Source organism: Ctenopharyngodon idella, chromosome 14 (genome assembly GCF_019924925.1).
Source record: "Ctenopharyngodon idella isolate HZGC_01 chromosome 14, HZGC01, whole genome shotgun sequence".
Classification (NCBI taxonomy): Eukaryota; Metazoa; Chordata; class Actinopteri; order Cypriniformes; family Xenocyprididae; genus Ctenopharyngodon; species Ctenopharyngodon idella.
Window position 1 is genome coordinate 757,943 of NC_067233.1, and position 22,381 is coordinate 780,323.

Genomic DNA, 22,381 nt, shown 5'->3' on the forward strand with positions numbered 1-22,381 from the left:
TGACTTTTAAATAAAAAGCAGGTAAACTGGCCACAAACAACTGTGGCGTCAACTATATTTTATTTATATGTATTTTTTCATACTTTTCAAGGTTGAGGATAAGAATAAAGAAAATGTGCGATAGAGGGTCTCGACATACAGAGGGCGCTCTCTTCATTACATCACGGCAGTGATGCGGGCAAATGTGCAACATAATTAATTTATGTACAATATTTGATCACAGCATATTTTTAAATCATCTTGTATACAGTCACGCTAAATGTATATTGTTAAGCTGATCGACAAGAGGGTCGAATAATGATGAAATTGTTTCTACGTCAGTTGAAAATATAGGCAATGTAAGCGATGCAAAATCTAATTATTTCTTTGCAAAACCTAATTAGGCATTAAAAAAGGTTAACGCCAGCGCCTGAAACCGTTTTTGTTTAATAATCCCATTACTGACGGCTCATCATGTATAAAATGGCGCAGAAGGACACAAACTTTCCACTTGTTAAAGTGAATCTCCCAGAAAAAGACAAGACAAACTCTACATTAGCCGCTGTTAGGATATGACAGGACACCAAACGGAAAGGCGCTTCGCGGCACTGTAAGTAGCAGCGCATTTTAACGCTTTAGGTTTATACCTCATTCTTAAATTCTCTTTTATATGAAGTGCAATCTGTTGGATATTTTGTGCATGCTGAATGTTTTAGAGAGCGCTGCAGTGTTTTCTCCTCTGAGATCAGCGCATCAGCCTACGAGTCGGTTATTCTCAGAGGAATCGGTGTTTTACGGCAGCGCATATTGATAAAGAGCGAAATTTGTATAGATATCTTGCAGTGAGTGGTGCAAATGCAATGACCGAACAAAAATTAAAAAACACGAACAAATCAGTCAGACTGTTGTGTAATGCTTCACTTTGCCTTTGAATGTATTGCGCACAACATTTTGCTCTGAACGCGTTTTTAGATAGGCTGCTTATTACATATAAACCGAGATTTCGTTTTAAACGAACATAGAATTCTTTAAGTGACCAAATTCGAGAACATTTGAACTTGGACAATATATTTCCATTTTATCTCAAGACGAAATGTATGCATTAAAGTTCGAGGCTTAGCCTCTGAAAAAAGAAAACGGCAACCAAGTAAAGCATTTTCGTAAAACCGAAGCAATTACCAGGGAAACCCTTTCACTTTTCCACCCTTAACCTTTCCCTATTTCGAAACGGATCCATCACATCGGACGATGGGCTTTCCGTCCATTCTGCATAGAAGCCAAAGCTCCACAAAAGAGACGGATTGACAGCTCAGAGTCAAAGACTGTGTAAAGCCAGAGAAATCAAAGAGGAATGTGCTTGTTATCGGAAAAGAAGACTGTATTCTCTCCGCAGCTGTGTATCGAACACAGAATAAAGGAATTAAACAAACAGGAGCAGAAACAGAGCGAAACAAACCTAATTCTGGACAAGCGAGGAGAAAGGACAAAAGAAAAAGCGATGCAGAAAATCGACTCCTAAAAGACTTCTCTCAAATTATTGATCAAAAGAAACATCCACAAATATGAACGCGCGGGCTTTGTTGGAACTTATTTAAATAGGCCTACGTTATTCTTATTCGTAATGCAAATTAATTGTACAAAGAAATGGTTTAATCGGCTGTTTTTGGAACTTTATAAAGGTCATTCGGGCGTTTTTTTAAACATTTATGGGCTCTTATTACAGGCTTCTTTTTTTTTTTCTTTTTTTACATTAAATTAGGGTGGGGGGTGGGGGTATTCAAATAGCTTTGACAATTTCTTTCGAAATAAGAGTAAATAGACACAATGCTTTAGTCTTATTTGACCTGGTTGCGTTGAGCTGGAGGGATCATGACTGTCACCGCAAATTGCCGAGGCGTTTCGCAGATTTCAGGATGACATGATCTATTGAACTCAAAGGGGTGTGGAGAAATGGGATGCATAACAAGTGCAAAAATGTTATAATTTCAGAAACAATATTTTAAAAGTAATAAATGAGATGATGTTTATTCTGATACATTTTTCGGGGGGAAATGAATGACAAATTAAAATGAACGTTTTGCCGAACATTTGCCATATACTGACATTCTCTCGTTTTTTTTTTTTTTTTGTTTCGTTTTCCCTATAAACATTGTCCTCCTTATATATAAATGTGTGTGTTATGACATAAAAATCATACACTTCAATCAAGTGATTATTTTATTTTTTTATGGACATCTCACTGATGACTTTATAAACATCTAAATCAGACAAACAATACATTCAGAAGACACAATAAAGCACAAAAATAAACAAATAACACCTGGCTCCAGTGGCGAATCATTACACTAAATGTCATGCTGAAATAAACCCTGTACAGGGAAAACAACCTCCTAAAAGTGTGGACTGTAAGGAATTAATGCCCAAAACAGCCAAACAATTCAGCAATAAACAACGCCTTATGACCAGAAATTAAAACAAGACAAAGATGTCATTTTCAGAAGAGATCTAGCAAGCCGTGTGTGTTAATTATTCATGATTCTCCATGCGTGTTTTTATGAACCGTTTAACGTAACGTGTTCATGTTTTGCATAAACCTCGTATTTTACGAGGCGTTTTCCGAAGCTAAATAGAGACATCAAATTAAAAATGAGTTATTGACAGGTTGAGGCAAATAAGCCAAGGCCGAGGTCTGCACTTTTATAACTGCCCCGTGGAGAATTTAATGTCAAGAGGACCATAACAGTATCGTTATTAACTATCAGCTACAATCTCGCAATGACTTAATCAAACACAAGGAGCTCGAGTGGGAGTACGGATGTAATAATGGCTTTAAAATATGACGAAATTATTTCCCGTCATTGCAGAAAACAAATTGAACATTTATTGCATATATATTAAAAATTATAGGCTGGTGCTCGGAGCTCGTGTCTCTTTTATTGAGGCGCTCCTAAAGGTGAATCCTCTGAGGAAACATTTTTTTCTGTCTTGTTAGTCCCACTGGAGAATGTTGCGAAATTGCCTTGAATCTGCTAAATTGATTCAGAAAATAATTCGTGAAGAACAAAACCTCGCCTCTTAAAATTGGGCTACTTTTGCTTTTGTTCGTGACCTTAAAATAATAAAATCAGGACATGACTGCTAGTCCTGTTTACTTGGCCTGAACCGCAATCCGAAAATTAAAAATAAAAGAAACCTCTCATACTTGTGATTGGTTTCCTAAACATAACGATTATGGAGCTACAATGCTTGCATTGTGGATTAGTTCTGAAAATAGCGCAGACTCCCGTCGGCATGGCGAAGAGGCCTGCTCTTTGTCTCTGATGCCAGATGAATGGTTGGTGTCACCCACATGATTGGTTTGCACTATTAAATTGTCAAAAAGAAAGGATTTCCCTAATAATGGTTTTTATGAAGAGTTATGGAATGTGGCGTTTCTGGGGACGGACGTGAGGACTAACAAGGGTTAGGAGGGGAGGGGCAGAGCCCAAGGTCACGCAGAGTTTTCATCAATGATTATGCTTGAACCTCACTGTGTGGTCAGAGAAGCTTCACGTATTAATCCCTGCACAGAATATCTCTAACCGACCTGTAGTGATCCGCCACACCACCCTCAGGTGGGAATTCTGCCTTAATGCCAATAGGAGCAGGACTGCGTGCTCTAAAGCCTCTCCTTTAGAAGACTACTAATCATTGCTTTTATTCTGCTGATATTTCGGCACCACCTGTTTACGTAGTAATCCGGTGGCCGTTAAATTGACATAATCTGCGGCCAACGTAATAACGTTGGGAAGTGTAATGTGCACGTTTAGAAAGTTATTGAATAAAACCCTCGTTGCTCAAATTCACAACCTTATATTCTAGCTCCAGCTTTTTTGTGTATTAAATGTTAACAGCTCGGATCAATCCATTCTTTCTCTAACAACAAATCAGTGTTGACTTGAACACTCGGCCCCTTTGTATGCATTGTGCTGCTGACCTCCGTTGAAGATTTATGTATTTTTGATATTAAACTCCGTCTGTCATTAACACTGCTCTCTTGTTGACTTTTCTTGACCCGTCGACCCGTTCCCCAAACTTTCCCATATTTAACGCGGGACCCCTCCTCTTCTTCTTCGCCATGTTGAACGCGTTGCCCGTTTTTGGCATGTGCTGTTTGCTCTGTTCTTGAACTTCAGTGCATTACACAGGCCTTGTCCCCCTCCTGTACTTTGAACTCTAGATCTTCCCCTGAGTAAATGCCTTGTCCTACAAGTCTCCCCCTGGCTGCCCAGCTTGCTAATTAGTTAAACAAACGCATCCCTTAATGATTCCCTGGGCCGGCCGAGCTGGAGTCGTTTTGTTCGGCTCAGCTTCCGCTGGCGAGGGTCTTTGCTTGTCCTGTTAGAGACTTGGCCTCTCTGACCCAAACTAACGGCGGGTTGTTAAAGCTGCTGGACCGCCCTGTCCGAAGGTCCATCCCCCACCAGGCCAAAGGCCACAGGGCCGAGACAGGCTCGGAATGCCCACCAGCTGTTAACGGTGACAACCACGACAAAGCGGCCAGCGGACGAGAAACGGGTGCTTGTCATCCTACCGACTTTATTTTTCAATATCATCTACTTTTATTTTATTTTTAGGTTCAATAAAACTTGAATATCGTTGAGAGTATACATGGGGCACGGCATTTTTAGCCAGAATTTGTCGTCACATTAGTGCTGGGCATAAATACGGGATCCATTGAGTTTTCTTTGCAATGTTTTGCCATTTGACCGCACTGTGTCTGCGCGCTCCGAGGAGGTCTGGACAGAAATGGATACTAATTGCGGGGACTGTAACACTGCTGGTCGCCGCAGAGCCTCAGGCGATCCCAGACCTGCTCGTCAGCGGGTAATTGACAAGGGCTTGTCTGTTTTTGAGAGCAGCTGGTCCTAAGCACTGGCTCACAAACGCAATCTTGACACGGCCTCTATTCGCCCGAAGGAGTCTGAGGGAAAACGCAGTTAAATAGAGGGAGATTTATTAAAACTCCCTTTGGGTGTCGCGAAGTAAGATATTTCCGATTTTGCCCTTGCCTTATACTACCCTTATTAATAATGGAGGGCAGTAGCTAATTTAGCAGGTGACATGATGGGCAAACAAGCGCGAAAATTGTAAACCGATCACACTATATATATATATATATATATATATATAAAGAGCTCAAACTCTCTGACCCAAATGCCGCAATGCCTTTTATTTTTGATGAGGTTGTATTTTGATTATGACGTGCTCCACATTAGCAAATTCATCCACATAAAGCAACCGTAATGCCCAATAAAATCTAATCATATTATCGTGATATTAATGTATTAAGGCGCCATAATCCTCCCCTATAGTGACTTGAATTTTAAGCGCAGACTTTAAAAGGAACACCCTGAAGTCCATCACGTTAGTAAAAAGGCCTTTCTTGAGATTTGAGCCATATACTGCAGGGCTATGTGTTGAAGCAGTCAACAGACACTGAGCTGGTATTGTTTGCTTATAAAATGGAGAGAGTTTCTCCAACTTTCCCACTGCCGGCCCGGATGAATGTAAAGAAATCCTTTTCTGTCCGCTTTTACACTGAAATCGCGATTTTTTCGTGTATTCTCACGAAGCTCCCCCCTTATGTCACAGTAACAATGCCTGGAGTGAAGCACCCCGTAGGAGCTCCACAGTTGGGGATCTCTGGGATTGTTTTAGACATCTTTAGATTTCATCAATCAAAATGACTGCAGTTTTCCATAAAAATGCTGAATTTAGGACAAGGTCTGAGAGAGCTAGGTAGAAAATGCGCCGCTGTCTCGATCGATGATAAATGGCCATCCTTTGACTCGGTAAACAGAGAAATACGTGCTCGAGTCACTTGTCCTGCAGGTTTTATTTCTTTATGAATAAAAACGGGTGACAGTGACATAGGAGCTCATTTGGATTACATTATTGTTTTTTAAGACTTCAAAATTATACTATAGTTCTTAGTCAAAGCATTAAGTCTAATATTTGCTTTACTGTATTTCAAGAGAAAATAACACTTCCCCAAACTTACAAAGTGAGGTCGTTGAAAAATGTCGCTAATTTACACGCAGTGCAGGAACTACAGGCCTGAAAATAATTATGTGAGTAAATACGGACCGAGTCATTTCACAGTAGTTTTTGCGAAGGGTAATTTACAACAAAACATTTCCCTTACAATGCCTACATTGAATATTATGCCTAATGATATAGCCTCTTGCTCCCCGAAGGCCTCAATGAAGCAGTGAATTATCATCTCATCTTAATTTACCTGCTTATATTAAATCGGCGTGTAATAATCCAAGAAAGAGCTTATAATGTAAATAAGGCCAGTCACGTTAAAATACAAATAGATAGATAGATAGATAGATAGATCCTTTGCTGCTTAAGCCCACATTATTCAGAAAAAAGGCAATGTTTTGTAAAAATGTGTTTTTATTGCGTTTATTGTTGGACTGCGGCATTTGCATGCAATGAATGGGGTAATCCAGTCTTTATTACGATATTGATCATTAATACTTGCTGAGAAATAAACCGTTAAGTAAAATCATTTGTTCTGAAAGAAAGGCATCTAAGCTCTGAATTGACCTTGTCGACTTGAAGAATTGTTTAATTTCGGTTCTGGGTTGCAGTACGGTGGGCACTGGATGCTAATAGAGATCTAATTGATGGGTGAAGTGGCGTTTCTGCTCTTATTGCGCCCTGGCGTCTGCTGTAGAATAGAGCCGTAATCGCATTGAGGTATTCCTGCAGGAGACGAGCGCGAGCCTACGGCCAGCGGGGAAATCGTTATTAAAAAAGTTAGGCGCAGAGAGAGAAGTTCGACATACTGTTGAGGCCTGATGAAAGAGGGGGGAAGTGATATCATCGACAGAGCTGACGAGATATCATTCTCCATCCGTAACCTGCTCCCGTACACTTAAAAACGTGTTTGGAGAAATGAAGAAAAGAAATGCTACAGTAAAACCTATTCATTCTTATTGTTTCACTGTAAAACATCTTATAATGTAGCTACGGTAAAAAAGATGAAGATTTTAAAATAAACATTTAACAAGGTAATTCATATATATTTACATTAAAATATTGTTTTAATAACTGGCCTTATAATTTATGGAAAATTTGGTAACCATGTTTTTTTACAAGTTGGCTAATGCGTACGAATTTTGAAAAAGGAAGGAAAGACCACCCTAACCCCGCCCCCAAACTTACGTCACTAGGGTCTAAACAAATCGTACGAAAACGCACGAGTGAGGTCGTACGAATTTGTACGAATAAGCCACCTTGTAAAATACGAATTGCTGTGAGATTGCCTTGTTTTTCGCAGTGACTATGAACAGTTTGTGGTCCCCGAAGAACCTCTTAAAAGAACCATTTTCTCTGGGTGTGTGAAGAACATTTTATAATCTGAAGAACCTTCAGTGGAACGGAAATGTTTCGTGAACGTTAAAGGTTTTTCATTGAACCAGATGCAAATTATGAGCCTTTATTTTTAAGAGTGTAGTTACTATGCTAATTATAATAAACTCAGAGTCATCGCGTTACCTTCCATTATCACCATTTTACAGCAGCCATCCGATCTGAATAGCCTAAATTGGCTAGTATGCTAACATTATATAACAGTGCCAAATACCATCCCGCCATTCTTGTAAGAAAAAGTCATTCACTCTAAAAATGCTGGGTTAAAAACAACCCAAGTTGGGTTAAATATAGACAGTGGTTGGGTTAAATGTTTGACCAATGTGCTGGGCAGTTTTATTTAACCCAACTATTGTTTAAAAATGACTATATGTCTGGCTTAAAATGAACCCAAAATATGTTGGAAATTAAAAATCAGACACATAATTACTAGAGGCAACAATAATAATCAAAAGGTGAACATTTATTGATAAGCAATTTAATAAATATTCATTGTTTAAATATTATTCATTAAACTTATTAATAAATGTTCATTTCCAACATATTTTGCAACAGCATTTTTTAGAGTGTAGCTGCCGGTTTTCTACCGTGAATTATTTGTGTGTGTATATATATATATATATATATATATATATATATATATATATATATATATATATATATATATATTGAACACTGTGTTTCACTGATTAAAAAGAGAAATTGTACAGCTGTTCAACAAAAGAAAAAGAGAAAGAAAAATTCTGGGAAATTAGACTTTATCTAAAAATAACATAAAAATGAATAAATAAAACATAGTGCTGGGAAATCTGGTTAGTATGCAACAAATCATATAAAAAGCGCAGCGCTTCTTCAACACACAGACACACTGTGAGGATCCCGGTGAACTGTCTTAATTTTTCTAAATGTTTGCATTTCGAGACAACGTTTCAGAACAAATGCGCGATTGATTTGAGTGATCAGTCTCATAGTAAACATTCTCTCTTTTCTCCTATAGAGAAGGTTGAAGCCTGTCTATGCTCTGAGCTCGGATGATTGATGAGGGATGAGGGCAAGGCCGAGCACGCACAGCATAAAGACCCATACACGGCTCAATAAAGCCGGGCCTGAGCGGGGACCGGGCGCGCTCAATAGACGCTGGCGCGGGGAGACGGAGGCCAACGGCAGAGAGGAAGGTGCTCTGTTGTCCCATAATCCAGTTAGCCATTGAGCCACCAGCCGTCTGCAGCACGATAGAGAGCAGCAGCGAAGGATGTCCGAGGACAGAAAGGTTGGACAGCCCGGAGGGGGGTTTGGAGAGAGGCACAGCTCGCGCCCCGCTGAGAAACACAGAGCAGGAGCTGAAAGAGACGAATAAAGCAGTCAGCCTGGAACAAACGCCAAAGAGAAGGGCGAATTAAAGGAGATATATACCGTATAGACTTCATCTAACGCGCAGATGAAGGTCTGCTGTAAGAAATCAAGTTATAAACCATTATCAGCACATTATTATTATTATATAATTCACACAATTGCACAAATTATATAACCTGTTGAATGAAACAACAGGGATTTTTTTCCCTATAATAGGACTTTTCAGTTGTCATCGATTCATTCAGCTTTATTTTGCTATTCGATAAACTGTCGATAGGTAAATGCCCAGTGCAGTTCAGGATCCATCAGGATCCATCATCAGTGCTCTGCACTCCATGTTCTCTGCTCTTCTGCACCTCGTCATTTACAAACACAGCATCAGTCAAAAACACAATTAGTCGGCCCGAATCCCCTGCCAGGACTGCCTTTCATCCAGCCAAGGCCACAGACAAGGTATCCTGCAGAACTGCCTTGTTCCTGGAGGCCAGAGAGACAGAGCGCGTGATGGAGGACGAGAGGAGGAAGCGCGAGCACTGCTGGGATTCTCAGCGGGTTTCTCACTGCGCGCGCTCCTGTTTTTAATTTTATGCTTTTCAGTATTTTGTGAGATAATTCTCAAGGTACATACTTGATTACTCTTTATTACTGAATGCTTAAATTTACAAAAAAAATATTTGGTCACACTTTAGTATGGGGAAGACATATTCACTATTAACTATGACTTTTGCCTCAATAAACTCCTAATTTACTGCTTATTAATAGTTGTTAAGGCAGTTGTTAAGTTTAGGTATTGGGTAGGATTAAGGGATGTGGTCATGCAGAATAAGGCATTAATATGTGCTTTATTAGAACTGCTAATAAACAGCCAATATTCTAGTAATATGCATGATAATAAGCCACTAGTTAACAGTGAGAATTGAACCTTAAACTAAAGTGTTATCACATATTTACAGAGACATGCATGTTTACATCAGAACAGTGTGTGGAGGACATTTATCACATTATCATCTTGCATTATGGGTCACTTTATTCCAGCGCAGTGATTTCTGAGCTGTGCATCGAAAGCTTTTGATTTTGCTTTGTTACTCTCTGAAAAAAAAATTATAGATTAAAACATAATAATGGAGCATATGTTGGTTGGTTGTTGCCTCATTGATGCACCTGTGTTGGAAAACTTGTTTCTGGTATTTATTTTATTTTACTACATCTTATTTTAACATCTTTTACACCTCTGTTGGAGGAAATTATTTTACAATAAAGTTCAATATTTAAAATTTGACCTCATGAAGACTTTATTTTTTGCCCCAATGCTGTCAAAATCCCAAAAGGCAGTGCGGTTAACAGGTTGAAGAGAGGCTGGTTGAGTGTCTCCATGTATTTGTGATTAGAGCGAGGGTGGGAAGCCATATTTGGAGCCACAGGATCTTGTTAATTCAATTCCAACTTGGGTTTTAATTGCTCAATTGAAGTCATAATTTAGCCATAGGAATCCCTTTCACCTGTTCTCCAAGATTTGATTCTGTCATGGTTAGACTTTCTTAAGCTGTCCGTTCGATTCATAGAGCTGATGGGTTGATGCCAAAAATTGCACTGTTGCTAGGCATCCATCTCCAGCTTGATGCAACGTTTGTGTACTCTGTAAATCCGAGCTTTTTCAGCCACTTCTTCAAATCTTACACACACACACACACACACACACACACACACACACACACACACACACACACACTTAAAAAAGACATGTAAATCAATTAATGTGCCCAAAAAATATAGGTTCCAGAATGCAGTGGTGCCACAGAACCCTTTGGGTTCCTCAAAGAAGCTTTCAGCTTTTAAAGAACCATTTTCTCGTAGTGTGAAGAACATTTTAATAATCTAAAGCACCTTTTGTAGAAAGGAAAGGTTCAATGGATGTTAAAGATTCTTCATGGAACCATCGATGCCAATAAAGAACCTTTATTTTTAAGAGTGTGGATTGTAAAGTACTCAAGCTGAAACTCTGTAATTAGAACTTTAGTTTAAAGAATTGCTATGGTCTTCAGCTAACATCTAATGTAACTGATGTACAATAATCATTTTTACAATCGCTAGGACACATTTCTCAAGGCTTGGGTCATTTTTTTCAAAACTCTTCACACAGTTCTCCGAACCAACTTTCAGCTTCACAGCAATTAATTTCACATTCAAAATGCACTAAAACTACCAAAACACTTTACTCACGACTTAAATCAAGCCATTCCTCCAGAACACTAGCAAAGGTTTCACCAACAGGTATAATTATACAGTTTCTTTTGAATGTCACTCTCTACTGCTTAAAATTCACTGCAGTTTATGCTCAGTCCATGTTTACATGACAGTACAAAATTATTGCTACAAGTTTTTCTCTTTTGAATGGATGGTGATGAAATTGAAAGACTAACATCTGTGTAGGTGTTCAGCTTCATCTAATTGTTTTGATATTATTTGAGTTTTTAGATTCAGAATATATATCAATATGGTAATACTGTAGAAATTTTGCAAATTATAAACTGTCTTATTCAGTTTTGTGTTGTGTTAGGTTTTGAACATAAGTTTAACAGTTCTGAAAGAGTATGTAAACGTGTGCAAATTGGCCTGTAGTTTCATAAAGTATTGCTGGTGTTTGTGTCTAAGCATGTCATCATTGGGATGGATTTTGTGCCAAAGCAATGATAAATGATCCACAGTTTAGCTGATGCTGTGCTCACATTATCAAGAGTTGAAAAAGTGACCTGAGTATTGAGAAATGTGTCCTAGCAATTGTTATAATTTGTCAATCATACCACAAACAACAAATAATTTGATGCAAATTACAAACTACTAAAATTCTGATTCTCCTTATATTTTGATAGCAGAATAAATTCAGAAAGAATGCATAGGCTATATACTGTTAGAGCATCTTTGCCAGATATATCACTTCTGGGATATGAAACACAAGACAGACGGGAAAGAGAGAAGGAAAGAGAGAACGAGAGAGAGAGAGAGAGGCCTCGGCTACATGTGGGAGTGTCCGCAAGCAAGAGAATAATCACAATGTAATCAAATTGCCCTGTTTGATAATGGACGGCGGGAAAACGAAGAGGAATTCCAGGCAAATTTGTGCAAATAAAAAAAGATTCCTCCTGACATGATGTGCCGGTGAGAGCCAGGATATAATGAGGTGTAATTTGTCTAAGAGCATCCTCCCCCCCGCCCGCCTCCTCCCAGCCACCGTATTCTACTTAAGAATCAGAGTTCATTTCATGGACTGCCCATCATTCACTCTCTCTCAGTCTGTCTCCCGCCAACGAGTTCGACTCGCCTCAAAGTACGTATGAGTTCCTTCTGTGTGTGTGCTCTAAACCGAGGCTCATCCATTTCAGGTGGATGTTGCAACAGAGAGCAATAGATGGAGTTGTCTGGTGAAGTATGAGTTGCGCTGCTGGCGGGAATGATGATACAGTCAACATGTGTGTGCGTGTGTGTGTGTGTGTGTGTGTGTATGGGCTCCTCGACCGTATATATTTCTGCAACATAAGCAGCCGCACTCAGTCTCTCTGCCGGTGAGATGACTCTTCCTCTCCTGAGGGGAGAATTACCTTCCACCAGCCAACGCTTCCATCCCTCACAGCTCCCATAAATTATTGGAGATTTTCATATTTCAGATTTCATCTACATTCATCTAGCGCAGCTGGGTGGCACTGGGCAGGGCTGATGGAGGAGGAGGAGGAGGAGGAGGAGGAGGAGGGGGCAACAGGGCGTCAGAGAGGAGAGCTGAACGTTTGGCAAGCTGGCGGTGGGGCCCCTGAGATGGCTCTAATTGAATTGCGAGGCCCTTGATTAGATTAGCCTTGCGGCAGCTTGCTGCCAATCTGAAGTATGGGTGCCTTCCATCCTACTTAACCCCTCTGGCCCACCCCACTACACACACACCCACAGCGGCCGACGCACACCGTGCCGAGCAGCCAGCCAGGCGGAGTGCCCCCTATACTTTTAGAGCATCAGAGTTGGGCGCTTTTGTGATTTTTCTTTCTCTTTGTCGCTCCTTGTAAAAGAGGCGATCTTTCACCGCCAGGTCCTTCTACTGGAACCCCTCCTCCAGAGTCACTACTGCTGGCCAAAACAGTTACTCTAACTACAGTCTGTCTGTGTGTACGTACATCATCTCTTACATGTAGAGTAATGTGACTACGGTCAATATTTACTGTATAAAAATAGACTATCAAGTAATCAAGTCAGATTTATTTGTATAGCACTTTTCACAATACACATGGTTTTAAAACAGTTTACAGAAAAACATGATGTTAATGTTTATAACTTATCTTTATAAAATATCTTCATGGCTGATAGTCGCATTTAACAAAAATATAGTTTACAATCAAGGCCGCATCCACATGAAGCCAGAGCTTTCCCTATCCGATCTTTTTTTTCAATTGGTCTAAAAAAAAAACCTAAAAAAAAAACGTAAACACGGCGTCATCTCAAGAAATATCTGCGTACACACAAAACCACTGAAACCGCCTCAAAAACGATGTAGTATACATGCCAGACCAGCATGTGGCGCTGTAATTCTGCCACAGAGATACACTAAAAATGGAGAAGAAGAGCATCATAAATCTTCGCACTGTATACAAACTTTAGTAATAAAGCTTTATTTTAGTAAAGCTAATAGGCTCAGTATCTTCTGCGGCACAAACACAAGCATGTAGTCCGCTGTTGTTGTTGTTGTTGTTGTTTTTCCGTGAGGTAGCGTGTCTGACTAGGGTCGACATGTGGGGTGATGACATCATTTCACAAAATATACGGATTGGCTGTACACATGAAAACGCAATGTTGTCGTTTTTAGATTCATCCACTCTGGGATCCGATTTAAAAAAATAGCAGTTTCAGGCTCCCGAAATGCCAGATCGTCTGGACGAAACGCCGATAAGATTCAAAAAGTTTGCGTATACGGCTAAACACGTCTCCATGTGGACGGCTCTCAGTGTTGGGGAAAGTTACTTTCTATTGTTACTCTCTAAAAAAGTAACTATATGCATTACTTAGTTACTTTTTATGTAAAGTAATGTTACGTTACTTTTGCGTTACATTTTCTCAGCTGGGCTGAGCTTGTTTGTTTGTTTTTTAATATGAAAAAACCCTAAAGTTCTATTGTTGGTAAATGTAAAGGCCCGTTCACACCAACAGTGAAATGAATAAGCCTCCAAATTCACTCCTGTACAGTAGAGGGCGCAGCTCAAACAAACAAGCCTTTCAGCTGTGCTGCTATTCTTGATCGCAGAAAAAGAACGTTTAACACTCTTACTTCAGCAACAAAAACACAAATGTAATGTTATCTAAGTCATTTTTGCTCTTTAGTATGGTTGAAATGGAAGGTCACAGAAGGTCAAAAGACAGAGTGTTAATAAAGTGCTAATAAAGTGAGATTAAATACATAAAGTATATTTGTGTAATTTAACATATTTAATCATTGCAGGTTTGCATAATATTCTGAGTTTGCATTTGACTGTTTTTATTCATTTTGAGGAATATTGAATCTGTTTTTTTGCAAGTGAGTCAATGCTCACATTTAGTCTAGAACTACAATACCCATCATGTTCACACACGACGATTCTCTCAACACGAGCTGTCTGTCAATACATGGGAAAACAAAGTAACTTCCATTACTTATTTGGAAAAGTAACTCAGACATTATGTTGTAAATTCAAAAGTAATGTGTTCATTTACTAGTTACTTGAAAAAAGTAATCTGATTACATACTTGTGATGTGTTACCGCCAACACTGGTGACCATACAAGTAATCAAGCAGTTGAGATTTGCTCTATAGTCCCTATATATCCCTTTACATATACTGTATGCATGCAAATAAAGTTGGATTTAACATATATCCAACTGTTCAGTTCTGTTTAAATATAATGTATCGTACAGTAAACAAAGTAAAGCAACAACAACAACAACAACAAATCAGTATTGGATTATTCTGAATAACTATGAAACCTCATATTCAGAACTAAAGGTTACCAAATATAATAACTGAACAAATCAACCATTGAAAATCGCATGTCAACAATCTAAAAGCCCTGATTCAGACCTCATTCAATCATGTGTGCTGTTGTACAGTATATTGTCTATTGACATTAAATAGATTTTTTGAAGTCTGAATAATCTATAGTTATTATACAACAATAACAGCTCCCTGTCGTTGTGCGTCACTATGCACTAGTATGGTTGAGCTATATTCTTCCTTTCTCTCGAGCCGCCTATCTATAACTCCATCTCATGGCCTCGCTGTCTTCACCTTCCTTCTGGCCCAGCCTCGCCGCCCTCACGCCACATCACTGAAGGATAAGGTAGATGAATATGCGCTGTTGTACGGCAAAGAGAAATCATGTTGTGATGCAATTATCATCTATTGTACCACTGTAATTCTATCAGGTCTCTGTTTAACAATAATCTCATGTAGAATGTCTGGGGCCAGGTCTCTTCTCTCTCTCTATTGTTCTCCACTCCACTGAAAAACCCAATCCAATTGGAGGCTGCGCTATTGGATTTTTCTCTGTAGAATAAACTGGAATCATATTTTTGCAGGAAATTATCAATACATCTTTCCCAGGGAACTCGAGGAGACACAGCTCGTGGAGAGGAGGATGAAGAGATGATGGAAAGGGACAGAGGCTGAAGGGAGGCATGGGAACGGCTGGTGTCTGAGCAGACGTTTGCAGAACGCTGCAGGACAAAATAGAGAGAAAGAGAAGGAAGGACAATTTCTTTCCCATGAAAACAGCAATTGTGATGTTCATTACACACCTCTGGAAAGCATCTAGGGAGTCACACAATCACAGTACACAAAAAAATGCTGGGTTAAAAACAACCCAAGTTGGGTTGAAAAATGGACAAACCCAGCGGTTGGGTTAAATGTTGATCAACCTGCTGGGTAGTTTTATTTAACTCAACTATTGTTTAAAAATTACTGTACTGCTCGCTTAAAATGAACCCAAAATATGTTGGAAATTGACATGTATTAATGTTTAATAAATGAACATTTATGAATAAGTTTAATGAATAATAATTAAACAATAAACATGTATTAAATGGCTTATTAATAAATGTTCACCTTTTGATTATTATTGTTGCCTCTAGTAATTATGTGTCTGATTTTTAATTTCTAACATTGGGCTCATTTTAATCCAGACATATAGTAATTTTTAATCAATAGTTGAGTTAAATAAAACTGCCCAGCAGGTTGGTCAAACATTTAACCCAACCGCTGGGTCAAAACAACCCAATCTCTGGGTTTGTCCATTTACAGCCCAACTTGGGTTGTTTTTAACCCGGAGTGTAGCATGTTCTTCTGGCTTGTTTACATGCATGAAAGGACTCGTTCAGATATGCTGCATATTTACAGTAGAACACATACTGTATACACCCTATTTACATTACATTTACTGGAATTTAAAAACTTATTCCAACCTGAAATTAACACTTCAAGATTTTGAAAAATTTGGAACAAAAGAAAAGTTATTATGTGAAATGAATATGAAAAAATATATTCTTCTTAATCATCAATCAAAGCACAATGAGCACAAGATGCTGAATAATGTCTGCTGCTGGCGTTCTGAAATTCAGCTAAACTCATGTTTCATTTCAACTTTTCTCCCAAATCGTATTGAATACGCATGATTAAATGTTCATTCCATCAGAAAAATGCAAAACTGAAGCATTTTCACTAGTGGTCTCAGACTTTTGGTCCCCACTGTAGCGCTGTCTGCCCTCACCTGTTCTGAACAGAGCGTCTGTCTCCTCCGGTCTGCTGCCGCTCCAGACAGACCCGGAGTCATCCATCCATCCCGCCATGCTCCCCTCTCCCCACTCTCTCACTTTTCATAATTATTAAATTACGCTCTGCGGCTCCCATTAAAAGGGGGACATTTTCTTCTTAACCACCTGCTCTTCCCCCACCGCCATGCGTTTTACACCATCAATCTCTCAGCGTTACCGGACCCCTAAAAGCTTTCTGAATCCTCTATAATGGGGAGGCAATGTGGGGTCAGTATCAGAGGGGAAGGGGGATGCTGGTCATTTTGTGTAGTGATGCCTCAGCAGTAGTGGTCTCGTGATGGGGGGGGGGCATGTTGCTCATTCTATCAGTCAGAGGCATTGTTTGGGATGGCTGGTAACACCAGGTCACTAACTGTGACCCCACCAAAGACAAAGGAAGGGGTGCAGTAAGAACACACAAACCCACCCAGAGGGTTGGTCAGTATTCTGCCCTGATGGGTTGTGTGTCCTGGGGCGAGACATTGACCCCCATCAGACCAGCCAAACATCACTAGAACTGAAACACTGATCCATCAGGAATCATCTATCTATCTATCTATCTATCTATCATCTTACAATTTCTATCTATCTATCTACCTATCTACCTATCTATATACCTATCTGTTACCCTGTCAAAGAAATCCCATAAACTCTAAAACAACTGTAAAAATGATTGATTATTGTGTTTTATCAGAAGTGCTTTTATATAAAATTATATGCCTTAAATTAATTTTAAACACTCCAAAAATGGTCTCTTTTACTTCTGTCTCACCATAACCTTCATTTTTGCATTTTTTAAAGATAACAAGGGACGAGTCAAAATTATTTTTGTGTCACAGATTATCCTATAAATGCTATTGATTGAATTTAAGTTGTATTGAACCCAGAATATTAAATATGATTTGTAAAGTGGCAAAATAGTATGAGTATATACGTTTAAATTGTCTGAGTGTGTATTGATGAATTTACAGAAGTGTTCATGAACATAGGTAGCACGAATCTGTGTGTGCGCATGTGCGTAGTGACCGTGTGTGTGTGTGTGTGTGTGTGTGTGTGTGTGTGTGTGTGTGTGTGTGTGTGTGTGTGTGTGTGTGTGTGTGTGTGTGTGCTGTAATCACTGTGTCAGCACAGATGGAAGACTCTATGCAGAGAGCTGGTGCTGATCGCTCAGTTCCCAGCATGCCTCTCATTACCTAATGCTCATAAAGCCACTCATATTATTCATCTCTGACAGCCAGCCTGCTCTGCATAACCTAAACAAATCCTTCACACACACACACACAAACACACACACAAACTAGCATGTGTTCTGGCAAACACAAAATGCGATATGCACACACAGTTAACAACACAACTAGTTTATACAATCGTGCTCACATGCATATACAATATACTTAATGCGCAGTTACAGTTTGTAAAAAACCGAGGCAGACGCACACAATCGCAAATTACCATAAGCTATATACTAAACAACATAACAAACAGCCACGCACACACAAGGACACACACACAGAGAACACAAAATTGCACAAGCTGTATGAGAGATGAACAACCTTAATAACACCTTAAACTTTTCTCCCTTCCTCTCCCTCCTCCCTGCTTGCCTTCACTTCCCCCTTTAACGTGCAGTAATGTGATTAGTGTGCGGCTAATGGCCTCTCCTTCTGGTGCTTGGAGACATTCTGCCCAGACCTTGGAAGGCACACCAGGCCTGCTGCAAAGAGGCTGCATCTGCAGAGAGAGAGAGAGAGAGAGAGAGAGAGAGAGAGAGAGAGAGAGAGAGAGAGAGAGAGAGAGAGAGAGAGAGAGAGAGAGAGAGAGAGAGAGAGAAGCTCCCCCTCCTCCCCCAGAGCAAATCTATAGGGAGAGAAGGCAGAGACAGGTGCATTTCTGCACAAATCGAGTTAGCCAAGACATGCCACATCCAATTGGGCTAAATTGATGTGAGAGTTTGTGATGTCTGCCGTGGGTACTACAGCAAAGGTCAGTGTGCCGAGACAATGACATCAATCTGCCCTGCACGTGGCTTAGAAAAACTCTCTTCTTTTCCACCCAATTCCACAGAAAAAAAAAAAAAAACTTTAATATAAAACGATGGGTAATAAAATGAAAGCTGAAGTCATTTGTTTTATTAATGGCTACATTTTTTATTTTTTGCAAACAGGAACAAAGCCATTACTTGATTAATGACAGACGTGTCAAACGCAAAACATTTTTTGCCATTTCTGCTTTTCATAATTCATACGCCGTCATATAATCTATTAACAGACATCTGATCAAAACCTCAGCCTACATTCAGAGCATGAAACTCAGAGTCAGACTAAAGTTTCTCTGAGAAGAACAAGTCTGGCACAGGTTTCGCTTTCCATAACTCTTTCATTTTAGCCCAGGTCTGAAAATAGATATTTCTGGCTATTGCTTCCAACCCACCTATATTCAGAAAACCACTTTCTTTTATCACATTAGCGTTATTGCCACTCTCGGGCGTTGTTCTGACTCTGCAGCTCAATATCTTACCTCAGGCCTGGAGCTTCTGTTTCCAAGATATGAGTCTGGCCGGAACTCAACGCCTGAAAACTGTTCTTTACCCCTGAAGATCATACTGCGTTTAAACATGTGCTCTATGAATCTGAGAGTCAGTCAGTGTCTCATACAAGGAGGAATTATCATCATACAACATTACTAGTGCATCAATATGTTATAATAATGCCTTAATCGCATCAATAAGTCCATTTTATTCAACAATTAAAGACCAATGCATAATTTAGTATTAAATAATTTTAATATAGATTTATAAAGTTAAAAGTAGTAGAGATATAAATGAAAACAAGTTTCATTTACTGTTAAGATGAATAAGTGAATAATCATCCTAAACCACTGTCAAATACAATAGATAAGATTAATGTCAACAGGTTACAGCACTCTAAAAACTGCTGGGTTAAAAACAACCCAAGTTGGGTTGAAAATGGACAAACCCAGCAGTTGGGTTAAATGTTTGCCCAACTATTAATTAAAAATTACTGTATGGCTGGAGTAAAATGAACCCAAAATATATACCCACAATAATAATCAAAAGGTGAACATTTATTAATAAGCAGTTTATTCAATGTGAATTTTTTAATCATTATTCAATTAAAATTATTAATAAATGTTCAATTCTTAAACATTTATAAATGTTAATTTCCAACATATTTTGGGTAAAGAAAAAAAAAACATTTTAAGCAAGCAATATAGTATTTTTTAAACAATAGTTGAGTTAAATAAAACTACCCAGCAGGTTGGGCAAACATTTAACCCAACCGCTGGGTTAAAACAACCCAATCTCTGGGTTTGTCCATTTTCAACCCAACTTTTTAGAGAGCAGAATCGCACGGTATAAACAGCAGGTGGAGGAGCACAACAGTAATTCATCAGATCTCCCGGCAGAGTCATTCCATTAAACCGCATTAAATAAGTTTGGGTTGATCTAACTCCGTCGACTCCCAGAGCATTTCCTCACCTCACACGATTCATTCTCATTTATGCTCTTTCAGGTCTGAACCGAAGACGCTGACCGCGCGATTCATCATCTGAGCCGCTCGCGCTCATCACATCCTGAAGTGACGCTAATGAGACACGAGACTGGCGATCTAACACAGTTACGAAACAATGCAAGGGTTTTTAAAGCGTGGCACCTCAGAAAATTAGTAAAATAGGTGGACTGTGATATTCTTTCCAAACATTCACTTGTGGAATCTTCAGATAATGGCGAAATGCAATAATAAAAGGAGGAGGAAAGCTCGCCAGGCCTGCCAGACCATCCGTGGGTTCAAATGTTCACGATCCATAGTTCTGTGACCCTTAATATCCGTTTTCATTCATCAAAAACATTTCGTTCATTACAAGACAAATGCAAAACTCAAAAAATATGACGCGGGTCACATATGATTTATTGTCACGTATGGAGACAGAAGAATGCCGCTCATTGTTTTCCCAAAGAGAGACACAATGTGCATCAGTGACTGTGAACTACTGAGGGGACATAGAGCCAGTGTGACTGCCCACACACACACGAATATATATCCAGAATTACTTTATATAAGAACTGTAAGATAACGAGAAATATTTGCATCAAGAATTCACGGTTTTATTTCATTTAGACTTGTGTTGTATACTCAGAACATTTTGCCTAAAGAATCATACTCTCTAAAAAATGCTGGGTTTAAAACAAGTTGGGTTAAAATGGACAAACCCAGCGGTTGGGTTAAATGTTCCCAAGGTGTTGGCCAGTTTTAACTCAACTATTGTTTAAAAATTACTATATGTCTGACTTAACCCAAAATAAATTGGAAATTAAAAATCAGACAAAATTACTAGAGGCAACAATAATAATCAGAAGGTGAACATTTATTAATAAGCAGTTTAATGAATGTTTATTGTTTAATTATTGTTCATTATTTCCAACATACTTTGGGTTCATTTTAAGCAATACAGTAATTTTTAAATAATTATTGAGTAAAATAAACCTACTCAGCAGTTTTGGTAAACATTTAACCCAGTCGCTGGGTTTGTCCATTTCAACCCAACTTGGGTTGTTTTTAACCCAGCATTTTTAGAGTGTACGAGAAATCAATGGAGAGAGAAAAGGCACATTTAGCGTTTGATAATAGATCGTTTGGCCTACAGTAATTGCGACTCAACTTGAAGTCCAACAAGGAGCCCCAGAGAGATTTTTTTAAACATTAAAAAACACTCAATCACTCGTGATGTGCTGCTGTGTAGCTGGTCATTAATCGCTTAATTCCAGTAAACCTTCGCTCCACACAATAGCCCGCTGTCTTGCGCTAATGCATGTGTGATTAAGCATTTATCTCCGCGCACGGGCGATATTAAGCCAGCAGGTCCTACAGAGACCCAGATGCCTTCGGGGGGCGACCAGCCTCATGGAGACGGGCGCTGGTTAATGACAGTGACCCGAGCTCGAGCGGCCATTCTATTCAACCATTAGAACGGCCTGCCGGCTGATTTATGAGATCGAGGCTAATAATTGTCAATTGCTTAATGTGGACAACAATGCCAGTGTGTTAAATAAAATATGCCCCCTCTCACTCGTTTGGCCTCGTTTGTACGAATGACCCCGCCGGCCATCTGAAGCCATGTTAAAATAAACAGCGATGCCTCGTAAACGCTGATCGACAACTTAAAAGAGTCTCTGAAGCTGAACAGAAACGCTGAAATAAATCAGTTCAGATTTATGCATTAGCGTGCAACTAATTACAACGTGAAATGCATGACGAATAATGCAGCATCAATAACATTGAAGGTATCGCGCAGGTGACCGTCTTTACAAGCAGAGCAAAGGCCTTCCTTCCGCCGGACAGAATCTAATGAGGGTCACTGTTGAACCAGCGTTACAGCACGGGATGAAACGATGACAGGGGACTCCGATAAGAATTTAATTCCATCTCATTTTAGACAATTTTATGAATCAAATTCTTAAACACTGGCAAGAGATTAAATAATCACATCTTTTCAAAATCTTATTTGGGTCCGGTCGATGGCATTTCTTCTCCCGTTAATGTCGACTTAGAGGTTGGAGTAATTTCGTAATTGATTCCGAGCACAGGATCTCGGCGGGGCCAGAGCCGCGTTAGAGGGTAATATGTTTGCTAATACTGTCCCCGCAGAATAAGATTTTTATGCTAATCCGCTCCTCTGAAAGCCAGACATCATCGTGGTCACTCGGGAAGGCCGTGAGCTAAGAAAAGGGAACGGGATCAGCCATATCCCGGACACACAGCCTCTGGACCGCCGCGGTTCGGGTCTGTTC

At 39.4% G+C, this 22,381-nt stretch overlaps 2 long non-coding RNA genes across 2 annotated transcripts; one reads left to right on the top strand and one right to left on the bottom strand.

Moving 5' to 3' along the window:
* Positions 1 to 249: 249 nt before the first annotated feature.
* On the top strand, positions 250 to 10,036 carry LOC127494772 (uncharacterized). Its single transcript, XR_007924967.1, has 2 exons — positions 250 to 589; positions 8,402 to 10,036. It is a non-coding gene; the product is annotated as an uncharacterized LOC127494772 (long non-coding RNA).
* A 2,942-nt stretch (positions 10,037 to 12,978) lies between these two features.
* On the bottom strand, positions 12,979 to 19,342 carry LOC127494773 (uncharacterized). Its single transcript, XR_007924968.1, has 2 exons — positions 18,126 to 19,342; positions 12,979 to 15,480 (listed from the first exon to the last, which is right to left on the bottom strand). It is a non-coding gene; the product is annotated as an uncharacterized LOC127494773 (long non-coding RNA).
* Positions 19,343 to 22,381: the final 3,039 nt, after the last annotated feature.